The 15622-nt window shown below is 39.4% G+C and overlaps 1 protein-coding gene across 1 annotated transcript in view; it reads left to right on the top strand.

Moving 5' to 3' along the window:
* The window catches only part of SV2B (synaptic vesicle glycoprotein 2B), a 624280-nt gene that overhangs the window by 196056 nt on the left and 412602 nt on the right, over positions 1–15622 (top strand). The window lies entirely within an intron of this gene.

Genomic DNA, 15622 nt, shown 5'->3' with positions numbered 1-15622 from the left:
AACGCCGAATATTGGGAATACTCACTGTTACCTGGCAGCTCACACAAAGCGATACACGAGCGCAGGCGGGCCGCGGGCCTTGTCCTTCTTATACTTCCATGGCCCTGGTCTGCCCCCTGTCCTCGGGCTCGGGTCGTACGCAGCTGACATTAAACCTGGGTCCTTGTCCTGCTCTCTTTCTGTGGCGGGCGGGCACGCGCTCGCTCAGTGCGTAGGAGGGACGCACTGGTCCTTGTTCTCTTACGCACGCGCCGGCAGTCAGACAGACGGACGGACCGAGCGCCATGGAGCCGCCGCTGCTGCCCACCGCCTGCCTCCTGCTGCTCGACGGGGCCCGCGCCGACCTCTCAGGTGAGTGCGAGGAAAGAGGGGGGGAACATCTCACCCTTGGGGGGGGGGAGGTGTCTGTATGTGTGCATGTGTGTGTGTGTATGTGTGCATGTGTGTGTGTGTATGTGCGCTCGTGTGCCCGTGTGTGTGTCTCTGTGTGTGTGCTTGTGCGAAAAGCAGGGGCTGTGGCTGTGTGTGTGTATGCATGAGGCTTCCAAGGAGAGAAAGAAGTGACAGGAGAGGGTGAGCGCGCGACCTGATCCGATTGCGGCCGGCTGCGTGCGCGTAACAGCCTCTTGTCCGCTCTGCCTAGTCCTTGAAAGTCAAAAGCCTGAAACGATTACAAAAGACTCGCTCTGCGACAGCAGGCCTTTGGCCTGCAATCGCAGGGCGAGTCCTAAAAAGGAAGGTTTAGACCGGGCAAAAGGTTTATCTTTCCAGGTTGAAATGGCTGTCCAAAAGTGCACTACAGGATTACAGTGGCAGAACTGAGACATGTTTTATGAGGCTACTTTTGTGGGTGACATAGTAAGTGCTGCTGCCCATTAGAAGCAGTTAATTTACAGGCCCTGGGTACATGTAGTACTATTTATTAGGGACGTACAAGTAAATTAATTGTGCCAATTATTAGCAGGCCAATGTTACCATTTTTAAAGGAGAGAGCACAAACACTTTAGCACTGGTTAGCAGGAATAAAGTGCACAGAGTACTACATACCAACAAAAATGAGTTCAGCAAAATCATAGAGAGAAGGCAAAAGGTTTGGGTGGAAACCATGGCAGGGATGTCAGGCCAAAAACTAACATTACCCTTCTGTAGCATGCTAAATCGGGTTTGATATAACACTAACAGAATCCTTCATGGACAGACATCAAATCAATATCCTGTTTGTATTAATATTTATATTTGATTTGATTTATATATTTGTAAAGCGCAAGGAAATACTCGAAGGTGTCTTGGCGCTACATGACCGGATTAGTGAGCAGATTGCATATTCTATTGGCTGACAAGCCGGGAAATTAAACATTTCATAGCAGACTGGAAACCTACAGGCTAAAGAGACAGGTTTTTAAACATTTTTGGTTCAAGAGCAAAGATGGAGATGTTTCCAGTCCTAAAAGGATGGAGTTCCAGTTGTGTGCAGTGTAAATAACGAACCTCCTGCCTCCACAGGAGGAAAGCTCGTGGGAGAGAATGACCACATTATTGTCTGAGCTTGAATGAAGAGTTTTGCTTGACACATACCAGCTGTTGTTTTCCCTCAGATACGCTGGACCTGAGTCTTTAAGATCCTCATATGAAATGCACTGGGCCTTAAAAATGATGTGTTTCCTCACAGGCAACCAGTGTAGACTGTTGATAGCCTGTGAGACCGAATGAAATCTGGGGACTTTCAACAGATTCCAAGCAGCCGAGTTTTGAAGATTCAGTAATTTATGCAGCAAGCTTTTGGGAAGCTTTTGATATAATCCATTACAATAATCAACTCCAGCTAACACAAGGGCTACGACGACTGCTTTCCGTAGATCAAAAAGTAGGAACTGCTCGATTTTCCTAATAATTTGCTAGGTGTAAACAGAGGTAGAGATCACTTTGTTCCCTGTATGTGAGCCGGTCGTCAATTGAAACATCAAGATTTCTTATGTTTCTTTTTACCAAAGAGGGCTTAGTTCATCTGGCCACCAGAAACGGGACCAACATGAGGTGTTGTTGCTAACTAGGATATTTATCTTCTACTTCCAAGGTTTGGTTTGAGAAGTCTCTTTTGTGCATCTCTTTTTATGCTTTTCTAGCATTTTATTATTTTATCATTCCTAAGATCTTTATGCAGTGTATGCAACATATTAACTCTACCAGGCTTACATTCTTGATCATATCTTCCCTCCTTTACTGCACAGTGAGTGGGCCCTCCTAAGGCCTTTTAACAGGTAATTCATTTATAAAGAGGTCAGTATCTTTAGTCACGTATTCATGTCTCTTTAGGGGATGAAGCAACTTGGCTGCATCCACCTCTTCCTTTAATTGTGACAGTCTTCCAGAGGGGCTCTTCATATACCATTATCCCATCAGTGGACGCCCATTCCCATCCTATTGACATTCGACTGAGAGCAATCCTGATTGGGAACTCTTAATTATACATTGTATTTTTAACTTAGGGCCATCTGCACATTGATCTTATTTTGCTAAGATGCCTGCCAGGTCTGAACGATAAATGCTGGTCAAATTTCTAGACCTACGTTTCCTTACTTCCCTTTGTTTTGTTTAAACCATAATACATTCTAATCACAGTTGTCCATTATAGTTGTCCGTTATAGATTTTAAATCGATCATATTGACTTCTATAGAATACAAAACTAGAACTACTTCCTCTTCTGGGCTTTTAAAGTTTGAGACCCAGTCACATAAATACATAAGTTATCGGCTGCTGTCAACAAAATCAACTGCAATTGAATATTTCTGGTCTTTGTTACAAATTGTTCTATAATTTTCAGAAATTCTATTCCTTAATCTGCAGAAAATATTTCCTATTTTTTCAACTAGATGAACAGATGATGGCACGCACAACAAATGTATTGTTGCATTTAATGTGATGTCATATCTCAACCATGTGGGTTACGGTGTGTTGGGCTCTGCACAAACTTTCACACTCAGTAGCCATAAATGACAATTCCACAGTCCTCCGACCTAATTGTATCATTTCTGTGAAGAAAAATACCTCTACAGTAAATATTATTTCACACCTCAAAACATAAATGACGGCATTATGGAGGCAGCATCCATATCCAGAAACTATTAACACACCTTGAGTGGTTGTAAAGTGCGCCTTCACCCAGAAGGGTCTTGGCACTGAAATTACAGATGATTTTGGTGCCCAGAACTTATTTTATTGATCTTAGAACGATGTAAGGCTGAGCGGGTTGACCAGGTTTCGAATCTGCGACTAGGAGGTCAAAGACAGAGCCCCGCAATGGATGCATTGGTCCTTTTTAGCCACCGGAGTCATCACGTATGTATGCATGTCTGAGTACATTTATATTTATGAATAAATAAAGTAACTGTAATGATAAAATATGCAATTTATGCTTCAGTTATCTGATTTATTCAAACTAAAAGTTATTGGGACCTCAGAAATAAATTCTACAAGGAGAGTAGTAGACATACTAAGTCAGTAAATGCTAGCATTAGAACCCCCTGTGGATAAATTGCATGCTCTGCCTAACCCTTTCTCCGTGAGCAGCAAAGGTACATTTGACACTGTATTGTTAAACAGCCCAAACGTTTTCCGGCCTTATGTTGAAAGTAGCAATGGTTTCGAAATCGCTCTGATCCTCAATGATAAATATATTATCTGATTTGTATATGTATTTTAGATGTTCGCTAATGTACGGAACTGTTATATTCATTAAGATAAAGTGTGCGATGCCTTAATTACTCCACAACTGTTTCTTGGTTACTCGGGAATCTATTCATACATATCTCAGCTGCTAAATGAAATCGATATTATGTGAAAGACTTTTCGGAATTGATTTTTCTCAGGGTCATTGCTTATTATGCTCCTTTAGAAAGCCCTATTAGGTGGCCTTGGAGTTATTGCAGTAATTTCGTTTTCATGTCTCCTTGAAGTTCTTCCTCCAGTGCATTTGAATAATGAAGCAGGGCCATGTTTCAAAATCAGATTTTGTTTTATCAACGTCTAGTTTTATTTGTGTTTCAATCCAATCTAACCCATACATATAATCACGAGGTCTCTGTTGGATATTTTGGTAGATTTATGGACAATGTAGAAAGTTTACTGGTAGTTCTATATTGTTATTCTGTCTTTTAAGGATGATAAATAATGCAAATCACTCTTATTGTTTGACAGACTTTTTATCTCAGCTAAAAAATGCATCACTATGTATTTATTTTGTAAGGAATGGGGCGGTTTTTCCTGCAGCTGAAGATTCTTATACGTGATCCTCCGTTGGTCGTATGGGCCTTTGGTTGTCAGCTGGTAGTGTGTGAATGGAGCGAGCATCAACAATACATTTTAATTAAAGTCAAACCAATTTGATAGATAGAGAGGATGGTTACTAAACCGTAGGGGGTTTAATAGCAAAATGTAGCCAGTTGCAAAAACTCATCGTTTAGTAAAGTCAATGTATCCAAAAGCAGCAAATATCCTAATAATTATGCAGTCTAAATTTGTATATTATAAAGAAGAGGATGCAAACTATAACAAGATACAAAGCACAGAATATAAAGTAGATTGGTTCTATAAAGGTACTTCCCTAATCTGAATAAAACTTTGAACGTGGCAAGGGGAATTTCGGAGAAGAAGGTGTTAGCATCAGAGAAAACAAATTAAGACTCTCACTGAGGAGACAGGCATTCAAGCATGAAGCTCAACACACGTGGCTAGAGGAATCAGCAGAGCTGAAAAAAATATTCTCTCAGTGAAGTCAGGACAGGCTCTGCTAACTATTCTATGAAAGCACATACATAGGAGGCAGTTCTGGAAGCTTTGTCCCACCGACTCCTTCTGGACATCTAATCAGAAGACAACGTTTTCCGGGAGCAGTAAAATTTACAGGTTGCCAGCATCAAACAAAGAATGTCAGTCTTGCCTGTTCCAGGAGGCTCTTTCCCATCCCTACTTGTTACATATCAACTGCTAAAATCTAATTAGGCAAGCTAAATCTCACAGTTCTTAAAAAAACAACGCCTACTAACGAGCACTCCTCGATAAGACACCTGCTGAGGAGAGAAAGCATGAAACTTGCAATGCATTAATTAAAGAAACAACACGATTGGATGAGGTCTAGGCTTAAGTCATATCATTCACGCGAATAAATGGGTAACCCGTGAATATACAGTTATCATGAAAGAACACAATGATTACGGTATGGTTATATGTTTGACGCTTACCACATATAAATGCTGCCACCTACATTAATGGATTAATACAATGCAAACAGATTAATATTGTTATTTAAAATGTGTAGATGTGATGAACTAGTGCCCGGAACATTAAATTGCACTACACGATAAGCAACTTTGATTTATTTTACTGGACGTAACAGGAAACTGTCTACCAATATTTCAAAATGTAGTATGTGTTATGCTAATTGGAAGGCAAATAATTATGCCCTCCTAGAATATCGTCACCAGCGGTGTCCCATACAGGGCTGCGAGGACCGAATTTATGACAGTTTTCAGAATAATTTTCTAATATTTAAATCATATACATTTTATAAATGTATGTAGTTCTATTTAATGTAAATTTCCTAATAATATAGCATGGATTCTTTGCTCTTGGACCTATGCTGGACACTCCTGAGGTCCAATTACCGGGCTTGATTCAGAAAGGTACATTTACATGAGTGGATTTTCTCATGAATAAATCTACTTAGACACCTCGTTGTAATGTAATGGTAAATAGCAACAATGCTATGTTGCTATTTACCATTTCTGAGGGGAGATTTACACCTAGATGTAGATTTACATGTCCCCGCCCTTTCCAAATAAAGGGGTGGAGCTTTCAAAGAATGAATTTATGACAGTAAATTTACTGTTAATAACTTCCTACCTGTTGATAGAGATCTCTGTCAATGGGGTATAAAGATGCCTATGGAAAGAAGTGGAGTACTTTCTTTTTAAATTTTTTTTTTTTTATTAAACAAGCCGTAGGAAAAAAAAAAATCGAAAGCATTGGTACATTAAATTCTTCATAATTAGACAAAAATTTGCAATATACAAGAGACAACCTTAGACAATAGAATACCACCGCGAAAATACAAAAACTGCAATAGCATACGACTAACCATATCGATATTAAAAATGCTAGTAGAAGAGAAAAAAAAAAACTAATATTATACATCGAAATTTCTACTATAATTCATATAAACCTACCAATATGATACAATGAGAATATACAAAGATATTATTACCATTCCTAAAATATTAATAGAAAAACGTACTCAATTGGCTAATATAAAAACAACTGATAAAAAAACATCAAGATTACTATACGGTTCATAAAGTGTTAGTGCAATAAAGTACGAAAGCCGGCGATTTGAAGCAGCAAACATATTATTATAAAAAAAGTGCTAGTGTGGTTGCGTGCAAAATTGGCTTATATAAAGTGACTGGTGCAATAAAGTGCAGAAACCACCGAAGTAAAGCAGCAGACATATTTATACCTTTCTTAAAGTGCAAATGCAGTATCGTGCAAAATTTGACTAATATATATGATAAAGTGCACAAACGGCCAATATAACACAACAAATATATACTTGCAGTTCTTAAAAATGCAAATGCAATAACATCTAAAAATTAACTAAAATACAACAATCACCTACCTTTTATCAATTCAAGCTTCTCAAAATGTTTCCAATTTCTTTCAAATCTTGTAATTGCACCCACTCTACCTGCGTAAGCTCTCTCAAATTTATATGTTCTTCTCATTTTATTAACCCTCTTTACTTGACCTGGAATCACTGTAGATTTCCAATTTTGTAGAATCAGGGACCGTGCTACGACAGTGGAGATAAAAATAAACACTTCTTCTGATTTATTGAACCTGTTCCTTTCTTTAGGGATACCAAAAAGGTCTGCCTCTGCCTCTGGTTGTAGAATTTTCCCTGTTGCCATCTCCAAGTCTGCGAAAATCCCCTTCCAAAAGGATTCTAACTTTGGGCATGAGAAGAAAATATGATACCAACCACCCTGACCCCTAGTTTTGCATCTAAAACATGTATTCTCGCATTCAGGGAACATTCTCTGCAAGGCCTCCGGGGTATAATACGCCAACCAGCGAGACAAAAAGGACATTCGCTTGTAGTTAGCTGCTCGGAGTGCTTTGTTTCCTAAATGACATATTACTTCCCAGTCCTTGACTGATAATACACACTGTGATGTGAGACTTATTTTTTCCAGATGACTATCTATTATAGAAGATGATCCTGAAGGAAGTAACTTTTTATACCAGAATCCAATACCCTTATGTTTCTCCCCATATAGAGCTGTTAACAAGACATTGGGTGTTGAATCTAAACCTCCTACTTCTTTTCTTATAAAATAAATCAATTGCAGGTATTCAAAAAACATGAGCCGCCTAGGATGCGTTCTATCTATAACCATTTGCCAGCTATTTAGCGTATTTTGAATAAATAGGTGCCTTATTTCACGAAATCCGGCAGATTCCCATTCTATCAGGTGATTCGAAGATATCTTGAGACCCATTTTAGCACATTCTGACAATTTCAAATAAATGGATCCATCTGAGCCGTGTTTTTTAAATAAAAGCCGTAATCTTGATGAGTACCCTATCAGTGTCTTATATCTTGTTTTCTTAGGAAGCTTTGCAGTTTTTAAAAAGAAAAAAATTTGAGAGCCTGATTCCTCAAGCATTCTATCTAAAAAAAAATTGTCTCTTGTCTGTCTGGCCCTTAACAATCCTGCCATTATATCGAAAAAAGCTGCTTCGTAATATATTTTTAAATGGGGAAGAGCAAGCCCACCTTGGTTTACAGAAAGTTGTATCACCGCGAGCTTGACTCTTGAGGCCTTTTTATTCCAAATAAATCTTCTCATCATGGATTCAAGTTCGTTAAAAAAGGCTATATTGACTTTAATTGGAATATTGCTAAACAAAAATAAAAGCAAAGGCAGTACGTTCATCTTTATCAATGCCACTCTGACAATTTATGACAAGGGCAATAGGTCCCATTGTTCAAAAAGGCTCTTGATTTTATTCTTCATTTTTATATAATTCAGTCTAAAAAGTTCTTGATACTCTCTGGTCACATAAATCCCTCGATATCTTATTGGGTCCCTTTTTTCTGCTTGAGGCCGAAGATCTAACGGAAGAAAATCTAAATTTGAATTTAAAATGAGAACTTCTGTTTTTTTCTCGTTGATCTTGTAACCCCCGATCTTCTCATATTCCTGGAGCTCTTTCAAAAGATGTAAGATATTTTCTTTATCAGGGGCCAAATACAGGATGATATCGTCGGCAAACAATTTTAACTTTGACATTTCAGCAATTGGGGGGAATATTGTATCATTATTCCTTATTTTTATTACCAGAGGTTCGATAAAAAAGGTAAAAAGCAGGGGAGATAAAGGGCAACCTTGCCTGGTGCCGCGGTTTATTTTAATCTTCCCTGCTTGCCTAGCATTGATTATCACCTGGGCTGATGCCCCTTCATAAATATTCCGTAACATACTAATAATTGGGGCAGGAAACCCAAAATAACCCAAGGAAAAAAATAACGCTGACCAGTTAACTAAATCAAATGCTTTTTCTGCATCAATCATAAAAATGCATGCAGAAACTGAGTTAACATTAAAATAATCTAACGCCTGTATTAAATATTCTGTGTTAGCTGCCATATATCTACCGGCTATAAAACCCGTTTGGTCATGGTGTATTACCTCCTGGGCTGCAAACACAAATCTTTGAGCCCAAATTTTCATAAAAACCTTATAGTCTGAGTTCAATAGACTAATTGGTCTGTAGGAATTCACATCCTCCGAATTCTTACCTTTCTTAACAAAACTTATAATTGTAGACTCTTTAAACTCGGAGGGAACCTTACCGCCTTCTCTAATATAATGAAATTTTTTTTTCAAGGGTTCTTCCAATTCCTTCAAAAAAACCTTATAAAATTCGATCGGGAACCCATCCAGCCCTGAAGCTTTTGCTCCCGCTGTTGTTTTTATACTATTTTGAATTTCCAGGGAACTAATTTCACAGCCTATTTGATTATATCTGGAATTGGAGATCTTGGGAATATCCAAATTATCAAAATATTCCCTGACCAATATTTCCTCCACTTGAATATCTGTAGAGTAAATTCTCTCGTAATGATCAAGGAATATCTTCGCTATTCCCTCAATCCGAGTATCTATTCCACCTAAAGGGTCTTGAATTTTCAAAATAATGGAAGATTCTTGTTTTTTTCTAATCGAATTAGCCAGAAGCTTCCCCATGAGTTGACTATTTTCATACAGCTTTTGCTGGAAGGCTTTTGAACTATTTATCTCTTCCAGAGTGAAGAAGTCCCTAAGCAATACTTTGGCTTGTTCCCAATTATTAGGCTTTTGATTCAGTTTCAGAAGGCAGTAACAGAGGGGGATAAGATGAATGATGTCAATACTGCAGATTAATTTCCTCAATCAGAGGCGGAAGTTCGTCCCCAAACTCCTAACCCTTCGCCAATATTGCCAGCGCCAGCACCTCAGGCAGAAGAAGAGAGGAGAAAGAGCGGAACTGGTGGGAAGGAAGTGAGTGACTTTCCACTGTTTGCAAAAAGAACAACTCCAAAATCGCTCCTTCCTCATTCTTCACAGCTTCCTTTGGTCTCTATCATTTTGGATCCCCCGGCCCCTAGTGCCCTATCTAAGGGCCCTGACATGATAGTATCTATACCTCAAACTCCGCTTTCTACAGCAAATGAAGCAGCAAGTGATGGGGTAATCATGCAAGACGTAATTCCTGGGAATGAAAGAGTAACAAAACCCGACTCTAGCCTACTGGACATTGAAGCAAGATCTGAAGCGAAATATCAGTTAGACATTCGTGAGATGCTCAACTTAATTCTTGACGAGATCCGTGAAATTAAAAATAACCAGCGAACGGAGCAAGCTGCTATTCACGCCAGAATAGATAAGCTGGAGGAGTTAACACTGGCACTCCCTAATAGGGTTCTGGAAGCTGAGTCAAGGATATCAGTTTTGGAAGATCAGATGAATCTGGTAGCAGGAGAGACCAAAGAGGCTACAAAGAAGAGGATTTCAATGGAAAATAAACTCGAGGAATTGGAAAACCATTCTCGTAGATCGAACTTGAGGATAGTGGGGGTCCCTGAAGGAACAGAAGGCTCCGACACAGTACAATGGGTTAACTCCTTCATACAGAAAGTAGTTCTACCAGACTTTGAAGGAGATCTAATGATAACAAGGGCCCATAGAGTACCAGCTCAGCGTTTTGCGAATTCTCCATTTCCAAGAACTATCCTACTGAATTTTGCGGATTTCAGGATTAAGGAGCGAACTCTCTAAGACATATCAACAACGTCAGTTTACTGTTTCTGAAACTATAAAATGCAAGATCTTCTCAGACATGACAGCTACTGCGGCCAAAAGAAGGAAAGAATTTGTAAAATTGCTGCAGCTATTTAAAGCTAATGGTGCCCAGGCCTCGATTGCGCAGCAATCAAAGCTGAAGGTCCTTGTTAAGGGAAAATTCTTTCTGTTTACTGACTTAGAGGAGGCTCAGACTCTTCTTAACGAGATTTCCACAAGGGCCTAGGCTTAAGGGTTTAAAAGAACACAAAATGTCAGGAATCCAAGTTTATAAACTGAAAAAAAAAGAGGATGTGTTAGGTGTGATCCTCTTTCCTCCCTTCGTTAGCAAAAAGAAATAAATCAAGGCGGGTGGTCCTGGGTCAAGGGTCACACCAGGGTGTAACAAGAAGACACCCGAAGAAGAAAGTAGAGGGTGGGATGTGGGCCGCGTGGACGGGGAGGGGTCTCCCACATTCCAGGGAGGGTTTAGGGGGGGTTCAGGGTGTGGGGGGGTGTAAACGCATTAAACAAATACAAGCTCAGTAGGTTTTCTATTCTTAATATTGGTTGGTACAGAATATGTTTAAGATTCTATAGTTTTATAAATGAGATCTGATCCATGTAACATCCTGTCCATTAATGCGAACGGGCTGCTCAATAAACAGAAATACGGAGCCCTTTTGAAATGGGCAATTGCCCTTAAGCCTCAGGTGGTCTTCCTTTAGGAGACACACCTAAAAACAAATTTTCCAAAGTTGTTTCTGCCAAGATATTTCTCCCATGGGTTTTTTTCCTCAGCTGGGGTTGCCCAGAGGGGTGTCGCTATTTATTTCTCAAGGAATTTACCCTGGGAAATTGTGCGGGTGCAAAGAGACGCTAAAGGTAGATGGCTTTGGGTTGTAGCAAAATTGTTGGGAAAGGTATTCAACTTTGTAAATTACTATGGCCCAATTTTTTATGACACCTCGGCCCTGGCTGAAATTAGTGAAATCTTGAGGGGCACTTCAGGGCAGATTATAGTAGGAGGTGATTTCAACTATATCCAGGATTTAAAGAGGGACACTTCTAACAAGAACAAGAAGCAACAAAAACCTAAAACGAAAGGGGTGCTGGAGGCTTTTATGACAGAATACCAACTGCGGGATTCCTGGCGCTCCCTGAATCCCAATTTAGAGTCCTTCACATGTTATTCTAATAGGTTTCATGCTGCCTCTAGAATAGACTTCTTTTTGTCCTCGAGATCACTTCAAATCTCCAACGCATTAATAGGCTGTAATCCCTTCTCAGATCATGGGAGGATCGAGGTTGAACTGATACTAGAGGGCATGGAGGGGGAGCGCTCTAGGTGGCAGATGGATCGCACCCTTTTACAGAATATGATATGGGTAGAGGGCTTCAAAGATTGGATAAAATAATTTTTTTTAGCAAATAAGGACTCAGCAGAGCCTTTTGCAATATGGGGCGCATTTAAAGCAGCAGCCCGGGGGCAGATTATAGCATTCTCCAGAAATAAGGCAAACGTACGAAAGAGAAAAATATCTGCTCTTCAGGGTGCTGCTGAGAAGGAATACGCATTGAAACTGAATCAAAAGCCTAATAATTAGAAGTGGAGTACTTTCATCGTGTATTTTTAAGAGAATTGTAAAATATTTGAAGTATAATATAAAAGTAAAGTAAGTAAAATATTAAAATTGAACTAATAAAATAAATAGTTACAGAACAAGCACTCCTCAAAATACATGTGCATTAAATAGTAAAATAATGTTATATATTTTTTAATAAAAATATCCACGCTCACTAATACTTCGGTCCTGCGTCCTGAAAAAGAAAAATTATTAATGTGTGAAGGGGCAGGGTAGGGATAACATGACTTCTTAGTCCTTGTGGGAGATGTAAATGAGGGACCCCCGGGGGATAAAACATGGGTGCAGCACTGCCACTGGAGTCTTCCTGGCATCAGTGTGACCCCCTGCCCTCCTGAGAGTGTCTTGTGTAAGGAGAGGCAGACTCGCTGACTCCCGAGATGCTCTTTGGAGAGTCCCACGGCATAGAGAAAATAATTATTTGTTAAAAAGAACTGCGTGTGGTGGGGATTTGATCTTTTTAAGGGCAGGGGCACAGCCACATCCGAAGTATGTGTGCAGCAGGGTGTTGGCCTTCAGCAGGGGATTTGGTGCAGGGTCTGGCTGTAAGCTAGGCCCTATGGCCTACCACACGCTGTCCAAAGGCCTGCAGTGTGGGGGTGGGATGGCATAGTTACGTGTGGTAAAAAAAATCATACTTTAGGTTTAAAACTCATAGAAATTCACTGAAACAGAACAAAGGTTATAGTCACAATATAGTTAGGTATGGTAATCATATCCTACTTCAGAAATTCACTGAAAAAAACAAAGGTTAAAGTGACTTTATAGTTGGGTAAAAATGTCAGTTATAATGTAACTTTTAAAACTCAAAAAAGCACTGAAATTTACCAGTTATAGTTCACAAGAAAACTATAATGCATGCCCTCAGCACAGATGACATCTGAAATTATATAATTGATGACAACACCATGCATGGCGGAGGCGTTTTTTTAGTTTAAAATTTGACTTTTTATCTACCATTTTCACCCATCTATAATGTCACTTTAACCTTTTTTTCAGTGATATAACATACGGTTTGTGTGTGTAAAATGTACTCTAGCCCAGCCTTGATGTAAGTCAAACACCCCATTATTTCCAACCTCTGGTACTGCAACACACTCTTACAAATCAATGGATACATGGATTTACATTGTAGTCCAATAGAAATTAAAGTTATACTAACTACATTAATTCTCATTTAAATTATATATGGAATAAAGTAGCCCTGATATACATTACAAGTAGAATACACGTCACCAATGTTATGTTGTATATTCCTTGATATGCATTCTCTTGATACCGCGAGATAGAATGTAGGGTGTTTGGTGTACTTGTGTTCTAAGGTTCGAGTCAGTTGTATGCTGACCTGCTGAAGAGAAGACATCGTTTCCTTGGCCTTCACCTGTTGTCATTTTAACTAGAAATAAATATAACCTTACAACCTACCAAGTCTGGATTACCTTACTACAAATTGGCGACGAGGGAAACTGGCGTTTAAAGCATTCTCACAAGACTGGAAATTTCAAAAAGAATATATATATTCAAAGGAAATTCTCATCTATAGAGAAAGGAATTGGAAGAAAAGCGGACCGGAGCAAAAAAGCCGAACAAAAGCCTTCTGTGAGTTACAATTTTTTTTTACTACCACCGCTTGCTGACTGCGTATTTGACTGCGTTACTTACATAGCGCGACCTTAGTTTAGTCAAGGCCTCTGCGAACAGCCGTTGGTGGACATCCTACTGGCGTAGTTCAACTGCGCTCGCCATTCCACTGCGCGCGCTGAGTCTAGAGGAGCCCGCACGTCATTCACCAGCGCGTCCTCCCAGAGAAGCCCGCACGTCATTCACCAGCGCGTCCTCTGACATCAGACGCAGGTCACGCAGCATGACCCCAACGTGGCGGCCATTTTAGCTCGTTGTGTTTACTAACATAAAATTAGACCGGCACTTCGAGGAGAAGTTGAAACAGATCGTGAGAAGGCCACGTTTATCAAAAAAAAAAAAAAAAAAGAAGAAGAAGGCGGAATCTACAGAGGTACTTTCCGGACATTACAGTAAGGTAACTTCAAAAAAAAAAAAAAATAAAACAAAATAAAATATATGTATAATTGAATATAGTGACATCATACAGGTGAAAAGGTCGAGTGAAAGTTGTATTTTACCTTCTGGTGCATGGAAGAAGGTGATTCCGTGGTTAATACTGTGAATAAGGACACGAATATGGCACAACAAAATTTTTCCATTAGTCCTCCTGAACCATTTTGGGTCAAAGGTAACCAACCAAGTATAAAATGGTTAGAATGGAAAGAGTATTTTATCAACTATTTGGAAGCTGTAGATGAAACAAAAAAAATGAAACCTGAACAGAAAAAGAGACTACTACTACATTCCCTAGGACCCATAGGTTTAAAAACATTTTCGAGAATGAGTAAAACTGATGATTCTGATCTCGATGAATTTGAGAATGCCATCAAAAACATGGATAAATACTTTGCTCCCAAAGTATGTATCGGGGTCATAAGACACAAATTTTTTCAAAGAAGGCAAACCAAAGAGGAAACTGTAGATGAGTGGATGGATGATCTAAAAAAACTTGCTATTGATTGTAAATTTGATAATTTACATGATGACTTCATACGTGATCAACTTGTGATGCATAACAACAACTCAGGTTTGCAAGATCGTCTTTGGGTCAATGGAGATGCACCTCTTGACGATGTGGTAGCTATCATGAGAAAATCTGAAATGTCAGGAAGGTGTGCCACCGTGGTGAAAGAAACCGAAAAAGATGTGTCCAAGATGTCGGGAACTGTTTGTAAGATTCAGGTTCCCAATAGGAATTTTCGTCAACAGCAACAACAACAAGGGAGATGGACGGGTCAGCCTACAAGAGTTCAAAACAGGAACACGGAAGATAGGAGATGCTATAGATGTGACAGTAAAGAGCATCTAGCATTTAGTAGACTATGTCCAGCGTTAAAGAAAAAATGTGGTATTTGTGGACTTTTAGGTCACTTTAGTAAGATGTGTCGCAGACGCAGTAACGTGAAATATGTGTATGAAGATGAAGAGGAGAGTATGGAAGAGGTAGATGGTGAGGATGAATGTTGCATAAAGAGTATTCGTGGGAACTATGTGATTAATATTTCAGAGGATTCCCTTAAAGGAAAACCTATTTGCGAGATATCTCTTGGTGGAGTGGTGATAAGTGTATATGCAGATTCTGGGTCCCCATATACAATTATAAATGAAGAGGTTTGGAGAAAGAAGTTTGTAAAGAAGATTGGTGAGCAATTATACCCATCAGATGTTTGCCCAATCAGTTTTACGGGGAATAGAATTGGAATGATTGGCTTTAGGTGGCTTACATTTCTATTTAAGGGCAGATCCACAAGAGCGAAATTATATGTGGCAAAGGTGGGACCATCAGTATTAGGATGGTTCGACCAGAAGAAATTGCACATCATCTTAGATCCTAACTCTAAAGATAAAGTTTTAATTTTGGATGACTGTAGTAGAATGGAGGAAGCACTCTCTGAAAAATTTCCTAAAGTGTTTAGTAAGGAGCTAGGTGCCCTGAAGGGATTTGAACATAGAATAATTTTAAAAGCGGACGC

This window comes from Lissotriton helveticus, chromosome 3_1 (genome assembly GCF_964261635.1).
Source record: "Lissotriton helveticus chromosome 3_1, aLisHel1.1, whole genome shotgun sequence".
Lineage (NCBI taxonomy): Eukaryota > Metazoa > Chordata > Amphibia > Caudata > Salamandridae > Lissotriton > Lissotriton helveticus.
The sequence above is the reverse complement of the archived record's forward strand: the minus strand, read 5'-3'. Positions and strand labels throughout refer to the sequence as shown.